The following is a 9,929-nucleotide window of genomic DNA, read 5'->3' on the forward strand; positions in this document are numbered from 1 at the left end:
ACTGTCGTAAATGACCAGCTATGTATTCTACCGATGACGTTAAACGCCGCTGGTGTCCTCAGCAGAATGAGGTAGGTACAGGGACGCAGTAGCGGCGGAACACCTTCAATTAAGGGGGGGGGCACTGCCGACTCTTGGTCTCATTCTTTCCATGCAATGCCCATAGGGCTAATGTTAAAATGCCAAAATCAAAGGGGGCACGGTGCCCCGGTGCCCTCCCTGTTCCGCCGCCTATGCAGGGACGTAGCCAAGGGGGGAGGCACGGGGCCATGCTCCCCACCCCCCTGAAGGCGAAAAATAAAATAAAATTTAATAAAAAATGTAATAAATAACAGCTGCACCACACCCCAAAAAAGTGGGTCAAATCCGAGGAGTTTTCCTTTTTGGAGGGGGTACGACACTAGGCCGCGACCTGCGGCCCCACCCTGAGCAAAGTCCTGGCTACGATAGCGTCAAGTCGTTGTCAATAACTTTACTCAGTTAATAACTGCACTATCGATGCATGAATATTTGTGATTTTTATTTCGGACAACAAGAAATAAGCTATCGGTGCTGCTTAGTAACAGCAGGTACCGCTTAGGCCACGAAGAATGAGCCTATGCTAAAACATGATCAATCGTCAGCGTGACTCTACTGATTATCATAAGTGACCGGTGATAAGCAACTATTTCGGTTATATTCAAATGATCTCCAAAGAACTAGCACTAAATCCATCCCAAATGATCGTCAAAAAGAAACTCCGCGTCCCGGCTTCCTTTTCCGAGAGATTCACAATGCGGACAGAAATACTTCGCCGACAGCCTGTGAAACTCATTGTGTCAGAATGTTCGAGTAAGATCGCACGTCACGCTGAGGTAGGTGACACCGAAGGTCGTCCGGCGCCATTATGCTCTAATGGAGCCAGCGACGTAGTCGGGGAACAAAAAGGGCGGCGGCGGCATGTATAGAAGTCAGGACTGTGAGCGATGAGCACAGCTGGAAAAGAACACCAGCTCGCCGGGAAGTGATTATGGCTACCTGTCGACCGGTGGCGGTGGCGGTGGGGGGATGGAACACTTCCTCTATGCGGCTCTGACTCCGACTGAGCTAGCCCACGGAGCGAAAACGAGAGACAGCATTTCATGATTCGACACAATAGATTATAAAAACACCTTTTACAATCATTTAAATTGAGAAATTTGAAAGCAATTTGAAAACCGATATTACGTAACTGTAAAGTAAACGTTAAGCGACTAAGCTTAAAAACTAAGCACAAAATTCTCAAGTGAGTAAAAGCTCCTGTTGAGGTCCTGGGGCGTCTCTAAAAAAGAAACCAAGGACGGCGCACAAAACAGTCGACAGCGCATTTATACTCCGACGATGCACTTCTACGTATGCCGGTGTCGCAGGTGCATTTACCGGTTTAACCCGCGCCCTGGTGGGGGGGGGGGGGCTATTTTTTGCCCCCCCTCCAGACTTTTTGATATATCTCCAGAACCGCTGCGCCGATCGTCACCAAACTTTCAGTACCCTCCCGGACATCAATTTTACACATTGTGACCAAAATTTTTTCCAAAGGCTATGATAGGTTGGCCGGAAATGACGTCAGAGTGACGTCATGTTCTGCCGTTTTCGACCCAAAAAAGGGTTTCGCGGGAAGAGCTGTCAGGCCTATAGCTTTGCAAATACAGAAAAATGATAAAGACATAAAAGCTGTAGAATCAACAGGGCTACAAAACTGCTATCTCGGATTTTTGAAATTTTTGGATTTTGACCCCCAAAAATCAAAAAATAAATTTTTTGCATATAATAATCGAAAAATCCAAAAAGTTTTTTGAATTTCGCAAAAACCGGAATATATGTGATAGTCCTTACCGCCTTCCATCCACATACCAAATTTGAGATCGATACCTCTTTTTTTGGCGAAGTTATAGCGAAAAAACTGTTCAAAATTGATGACGTCAAATTTTCAAACTCAATTTTTAGCAATTCTAGACCCCGTAGCGCAAAACAAAGACCACCATTAGACTCCCCGTGACGAGCTGCATCGAATCAATACCCATTTTATGCAAAACTATCAACTTTAAAATTTGACCTTTTTTGGCCTGACCTTGACCTGACCTTGACCTGAACTTCACCAGAAAGTGACCTAAGCCGTACCTGATAGTTTTATAACCAATACCATTGAGTTGGAAATGAAAAATTGGCCATAAAACATGCATCACACAACCTTAGTAAAGTTGGGCTCATGTGACCTGACCTGTGACCCTTGGTGACCTGACCTGTGACCTGACCTGGTATTGTCAGTGACCTCTAATAGTAATATATCTACTAGGCAACTGACGCCAGTGGCGCAGCCAGGGGGGGGTCAGAGGGTCAGCTGACCCCCCCGAAATTTCTGTCAGGGGCCCGCTCGAGAGAGAGAGAGTGAGAGAGAGAGAGAGAGAGAGAGAGAGAGAGAGAGAGAGAGAGAGAGAGAGAGAGAGAGAGAGAGAGAGAGAGAGAGAGAGAGAGAGAGAGGAGAGAGAGAGGTCCTAATCTAATCGGACGAGCCCGCTTCGAGAAATGCCCAAGTTGCGACACCTCGGGTGAGGGGTCGGCCTGGGGCCCCAGGTGGACAGGGCCCGGGCCCCCAGGAGAACGGGCCCGGCCCCCTGGGTGGATGGGACCCGGGCCCCCTGTAGATGGGTCCGGGCCCCCGGGTGGATAGGGCCCGGGCCCCCCGGCGGATGGGGCCCCGGTGGATGGATCCGAGCCACCGGGAGAACGGGCCCCGGGTGGACGGGGCCCGGACCCCCGGGTCCCGCGAGAACGGGTCCAGGCCCCTCGGGTGGATGGGGCCCGAGGCTCCGGGAGAACGGGCCCGGGCCCCCTGGGTGGAGGGGGCCCGGGCCCCCGGGAGAACGGCCCTGAGCCCCGGGTGGACGGGGCCGGACCCCCGGTTGGATGGGGCCCGGGCCCCGGGAGAACGGGCCCGGGCCCCCTGGGTGGATAGGGCACGGGCCCCTGGGTGGATAGGGCACAGGCCCCCGGGTGGATGGGGCCCGGGCCCCGGGAGAACGGACCCGGGCCCCTTAGGTGGATGGGGCACGGCCCCCGAGTAGATGGGGCCAGGGCCCCCCGATGGATGGGTCCGGGCCCCCGGGAGTACGGACCCCAGGCCCCGGGTGGACGGGGCCCGGGCCCCCGGCTGGATGGGGCCCGGGCCCCCTGGTGGGCGGGCCCCGGAGCCCCGGGTGGACGAGGCCCGGAGCCCAGGTGAACGTGGCCCGGGCCCCCGTATGGATAGGGCTTGGTCCCCCATGTGGATAGGGCCTGAGCCCCCGGGTGAATGGGGCCCGCTAGGGTGACCCGCTTGCTTCGCAACGCGAATAAGGGGTATTTTCGATCGGTGGGCGTTTGGTTGGTCTTGTGTCTGTGGGTTATGTATCCATTACGGTCGATTGCCTTTTGACGGCTAAGCATTTTGGTTTTGGGAAAAAATATCCATCGCATCGAGGTGCTCGTGTCTGATAATAACCATGCGTTCTACTATAGAACATGCCAAGTGTATTTCATGACATAGGTTGGCGTAGGTTATTGAAGAGTGAAAGCCATCGATGAATTACTATGTAGAGGTTTGAAACATTTATATTCTTAAGAATATTGTTGCTCGTCATGCAAAAGCGATGATTGGACCTTGGTCACAATTGAATGCTCTTCCAATCTATGCCCATTTCAATTGTCAAACATACCAGGTTATGTAGCAAAACCCCTGTAATTAAGTAAGTCATAAGGAAATGCTATTTTCTCCAGCAATTTGTTCCACCTTGTTTTTGATCAATTAGCTTTTCACAATTTTCCCATGAGAGGCGGTAGGTACATTTCTCTTGCCAACAAGCGTTGTTTGAACCCGCTCCGTCTGACAGTCACCCAAAAATAGCATTAAGTCCAAAATCCGTCCAAAACGTCAATTTTTCAAGCATAAGTGCCCTCACGGGTGCACGTGGCGCGTGCCATCCCTGCACCGCACACCATTCGATAGCCCGTTCGATTCTCATGCACGATACTGTGTTCCTCGTGCCGATCGGACCCACGGTTACCGAGATACTGCACGGGGACCGGACCCGTGTCGGGCAAGTTGAGCCATTGTCGCCCATTTTTGCAAGCCGATTTATGCATGTAAAGTCTATGACGCGAATTTGCACTTTTTGAGCACACGCCATGTGCTCACCACCGGCCCGATCGAGCTGTGACTCTTCACAGGCACGTTACCCATCCTTGTTCTATAAGTTGCGCGAATTTCAGCGCACTATGGAAGTTACGTCGCGATCAGCCGCTTTTTTACGCGAGTTCTTCGCGAAAAAAACCTTAGGGGGTTGCATCAACCCCTCCCCCCTGTGCCGGCGAGGGTTAAAACTTCTTACGAGCGAATTCACGTAATGAAGAAGAATAAAAGCACAATCTACTACAGCAGCCAATAGATGACTTAGGACAGGCACATGGGACTACTTTTAAATCTTGTGCGACAGAAGCAGGCAACAGTTCCGATTGCATATAATATGCTATGCTATGCATATTGCGGAATTGGGGCTCATATCGGACTCGAAAGATACGAAGTCATACGTCATAGTAACATAATTCTGTCGTGGTCAATTTGCGTAAAAAGTGAAGACCGGGTGATTACCGAGCTACTGTTCTATGCAAATTTTCTGATTCAAACTCGCTCAGGGTTATCGTGCAGGTAAAGGGGGCCCGCCCAGCAGAATGCGTATGAAATATGGAGAGATTCTGAAAAATGGGTGGGGCCCGCACACTAGGGGGCCCGCTTTGGAAGCGATGACCCCCCCGAAACGAAATCCTGGCTGCGCCACTGACTGACGCCCTATCGCTGATTCTCGACAAAATGCGTTTTCCTCGGTGTTATAGCGCATTCCCTAGAAGACCCGTGAACGGTGAAACATTTCATCTTTGACCTGACCTGTGACGTCATCGGTGACCCCGAGGTCAATGAAATTTGGTTTTCCTCGACAAATTTGACAGGCCTTTCGAACGCCGTTTGAATTTTGCGGATCCGTCCAGTAGTTTCGGAGATACGAGGGGGGGCAAAAAATAGCCCCCCCCCCACCAGGTCGCGTTATAAACAGACCCCACCAGGGCGCGGGTTAAGTTGCAAATGTTGCGTTTGTACCTGCGACTTGCGCATTGTGCTTCCTAAAGCTTTTATCACGTAAATATTGAAGAACGATGTTAGTGGTAACGATAAATCTACTCAAATTTAGCATACAATGCATACTTACTGCACACTGCTTGCTTGAATGATTTAACGGTACATCACCTTGTATACAGTATCACGGAACAAGCCAGATTCTTTTAAGACCGGGGTCTATGTTATAAGCCTTCAAACACATCTCGGGGAACCAGGGGTCGCGATCCCGTGCCATTTTTAACATAAACAGGTCGAATAGCAGTGCCCAGCATTAGGTCATTTTCATATTAGAGCACTGCGCAATGCCGGGGCTGTGAGCGACAAATGTTAACATTTTATAGACGGTTTGCTGACATAACGTGAAATACGCTTGGAACTGTGATACAATGCATAAGTTTCTACGCTATGTCGGTAGCAGGCCTTTGATGTTGGTCAAGACTGCCCAAACTTAAGTATGAGAGGGTTTTAATTAGCAGGAAATAACAGGATCAGGGAACAGACGGACATTTTGCATAACAAATTGCAAGTCACATGTTTCTGTTTAGTTTAAACGAACTGCGCATCCCGGAGAAGCAACTGGAAATGACGAAAGCATAGGCACTTTCCAAGCTTCTTCCGAATAGGGCAAATCAGATAATACTGATGGCGGCAAGGCGGCTGCAAAGGCCAGACGACACCAGGCAGCAGCTGAATAAATAAATGCAGCGATAACCCAGCACTGTGCAGTGCTGAACTGCACAGCTTCCAGTGGTGTTGGACATAGCATACGGTATACCAACCTCGACAAGTGTCGCGCTTTGGTACATATCTACCGATATTTGTATATACGATATTGACGATGGTATATACGATATTTGCATCTATATCCGCGTTGGTAACTTATTGCCCAATGTCATCTAACAGTTTCCGGGAATGTCAAGATCGTATGACCGTGAACGTAAATGCGTAGAAACTATAACAAATGAGGCATGAGCTGAAGGTGACGATCCCCCATTAGCAGTGGGTTCCCACGCCCCTCTCACGGCCGGCAGCGCCTCCACGCTACCGAATTCTATTCATAACAGATGGGTAGAATATGTAGGCACTTCATCCTTATAATCGGGGATACGTCGAGACTACAGAAACCGGTTTCAGCCAACTGATTCAGGTAATTACTGGCTCGCTCTTAAGTAATTGCATGCCACGCTCATCAACAAAATAAGAAGGGAACTTTAGCACCATGAAGTTTATATGGTTAGTAATATTTGTTTGTAGAATGCACAGTTACCTGTACCGCTAGTTATTTAAAGCACAATGATAGAGCGAGTTCAACTTATGGCTTATCACATGACCACTTTTCCTCCCAGTAGTTATCAGTGCGCTGTACCCGCTTCGTTCAAAATCACAACCTCGAGAACCAGATAAACAGCATGGCAGGATGGTAAGGAGGTCAACAACTCACACGAGCACCAAGCGTCATAGTGTCAGGATATTTAATAGCGCCCTCCAAAGTATGCATGTCGCACATGCCATCCTCCAAGGTATCGCTAGTCTGAAATAAACTAAGAGGATAGGATAAACAGATACGATTTCATCCATGCAAAAGGACTTACAGGTATCTCTACATACACAATCGGGCGGATTCTCTGGAGAAATACCCTCAGGCTTCATCACAGGCTAACGGACGAAGGAGCACAGCAAGCCAAACACCCTGTTCACCCTGACCTTCCTTACACAACTGATGACCGTTCCAGAGGTGAGCTCGACTCTAAAAGGAACTCTGCATGGGACCTGACGTGACTCTCCGTCGCACCTGAAGATGCCAGGTAGGTATCTTTGCGCCTCTGCAACCCTCCCCTCTCTTCTCGATCTTACCGCTTAGACTATCTCCTCAAGAACCCGATCCTTCACTGTCAATCTCAACATTACATGACATATCATCGATCGATCTACCCCAAGTCGCATACGTCAAAGACGAGTCTCACCTGTGCAGACGAATCCGAATCGCTCTCCGGTTCCTGCACCGTCTCTGGAACACTGGGTCGCTGCGACCACAGGCGCTCAGGCGTCTCGAAATCACTGACTCTCGGCGACCACCGGCCGTCTGCCGTTTCGGGCACGCTCGGTCGCTGCGACCACCGCCCCTCAGTCCTGTCAGGAGTGCTGGGTCTGTGCATCCTCCTATGACTCGCCAGCCGCTGGTAGTGCCGACTGAGTATATGTTCTCTTCGGGAGCGAGTCCACGTGCTCTGCTCGACCGTCTCACCCATCACACAGAGCGCCAACACCGACAACCAAGCCCAGCGCGCCATCGCGAACGACTGTCCGCCGGCCGGCCACGAGATGTGCTCGCTCAGTGGCCGAGTGGAGGGCAGGCGGACCGGCCGAGCGCCATCTAGTGGGGGTGTGGGAAACACCGGGTGACCCCCTCGGTATACGGGGGGGGGGGGAGACAAGGGGCGGGGGTGAGTGTGACACAGGGGATGGTGAGTCAAGCATGGGTGGTACATACCGGCAAGTAGGGCGGCCCGGGCGGGGGTTCCGCAGCAAATGGTAGTAAACCGTCAGTAGCAGCGGGTAAAATCCGAAGTTGGATTTCGCGCCGACAGCCTGTTCTGTTGCAACATTAGTAGATCTTAATAGTCGATTATCGCTTTCTGAATGAAGAAAATATTTGTGTATCCCATGGAGTAACTCGGCGCGTATCAATACAATCAAATTCAGTCATAGTTTTGCAAGTGGTCGGAATCGCAATGAACACCTCCTGTTTGACCTTTTCTGGCAACACAAATATCATTCCACGCCTGTCAGTGAGAGGAATCTTATGGTGCTAAATTCCTTTTTATAAGTACCTAGTTACTACGTCACCAAAAGGGCTGCCGTAGAAAATCGACATTGCAAACATCAGTTGTGTTACATCGCTTGACATATGCAGGCTTACCGGATGCACTGAGGTCAAATCTGTCGACGATCGGCATGATACAGGAACAATTTCCAAAATGCGCTCAATACTTTCTTCGCCAAGTTTCCTAGCTTTTTAACCCGCGCCCCGCTGGGCGCTGGGCTATTCACTATTCAGCAATACGCGCCCTGTTGGGGAGCGGGGGGATTCTGCCCCCTATCTCACAATCAGTAGCGGCGGAACACCTTCAATTAAGGGGGGGGGGGGGGCACTGCCGACTTTTGGTCCGATTCTTTCCATGCAACGCCCATAGGGCTAATGTTAAATACCAAAATCAAAGGGGGGCACGGTGCCCCGGTGGCCGGTGCCCTCCCCGTTCCGCCGCCTATGCTCACAATTCTGGACCAATGGTCGTAGAAAGACGGGAAAACGGTACTCGAAAGCTCTCGACAAGAAGGACATTTGGAACCTTTTTTGCCTAAGTAGGTCAGAGGTCAGGTCAAGGTCAGGTCGAGGGTAAACAATTAAAGTTTCTACATTATCGGCTCTGGAGCAAAGTTACTGAAGAATGGACTGAGATTGATATTATAGGATTAAATTGGACTTACTCCACAAGAGAATCGTTTTCGGTCGGAGCTTTCGACATGTATTACATGTCCTCTTCAGCGAAGGTCGGTAATCGGGGCGAAAATAAAACGTTCGGGTCGAATCGAATCGCACAAGATGTCGGTGAGCTGCGCAGAGTTATTTCAGGCCGCTTGAATTATAAAATAAGCAAGCCTGAAACACGTGACGACAATAAGAGTACACTCAATGAGAAAGTCTACCAAAAAACACGAACGCATACCACACTAATAAAATCCTAAAAAATATAGAAATCAATACATACTATCTCGGTACAGAAATATAAAACGTTATACATACCTATAAATACCACAAAAGTTAGAAACTACAAAGATGCTAAAGCAGGTGGGGTACAAAAGTGTAAAGAGATGAATATAAAAAACACTATCACACGATATAAATGTTTAACACACTATAAAACTACTGGCAAACACGACGAATTATTGGCAGCCAGCGGTCTTGCAGCAGCGCACCTGAGTTTCTGTTCACATTCGCATCATTAGGCGACACCAAGACGGCCTCCCGCCGTCCCACAGTCCGGATGTACGCCGACTCGAGCAGCAGTCGCATCTGGTAGTGGCTGGCTCGATTTAGTACCTTGACCTCATCGAAGGCAGGTGAACAATCCCTGTGAGCACTGAAGGCCGATGCGTTGGCTCTCGAGCGAACAGCTCCAGTCCAGCTCTCCCGGTGTTCTCTGACTCTGGTTCCCAGCTCACGGTCTGTCTCGCCGATGTAGACCACAGGATCACCGTCAACTTGGCAGGAGCACTCGATCTTGTAGACCACGTTGCTCTCCTGCAGCTTCGGCAAGTGGTGCTTGACTTTACTGCAGAGCAATGATCCGATGGTCAGCGACGGCTTGGAGACCAGCTGGATGCCGATCTTGCTGGCTTCCCGCTTGAGCTGGTAAAAACAGGAGCCAGCGAACGGGACTGACACTCTGACAGGCGCAGCTGGTGAGGTCGAGCTTGGTGGTGACGGTAGAGCCCTGGCCTTCAGTCTGAGATCCGCTTGCGCTTTCTGGATGGTGGACTCGATGAATGGGAGCGGGTAGCCATGCTGACGGAACTTGCGGCGTATAAAGTCGAGGCGTATAAAGTCGTAACGATTCTCTTGTGGAGTAAGTCCAATTTAATCCTATAATATCTATTTGCTCTCCACACTAACATGTCTCTAAGGACTGAGATTGATTACCCAAAACGTGGTCTTACGCTACCAAGACAAGGTGCGTTGCATACTGTCACCGTTAGCCGT

The sequence above is a fragment of the Amphibalanus amphitrite genome, unplaced genomic scaffold (genome assembly GCF_019059575.1).
Source record: "Amphibalanus amphitrite isolate SeventyFive unplaced genomic scaffold, NRLGWU_Aamphi_draft 002308F_arrow, whole genome shotgun sequence".
Lineage (NCBI taxonomy): Eukaryota > Metazoa > Arthropoda > Thecostraca > Balanomorpha > Balanidae > Amphibalanus > Amphibalanus amphitrite.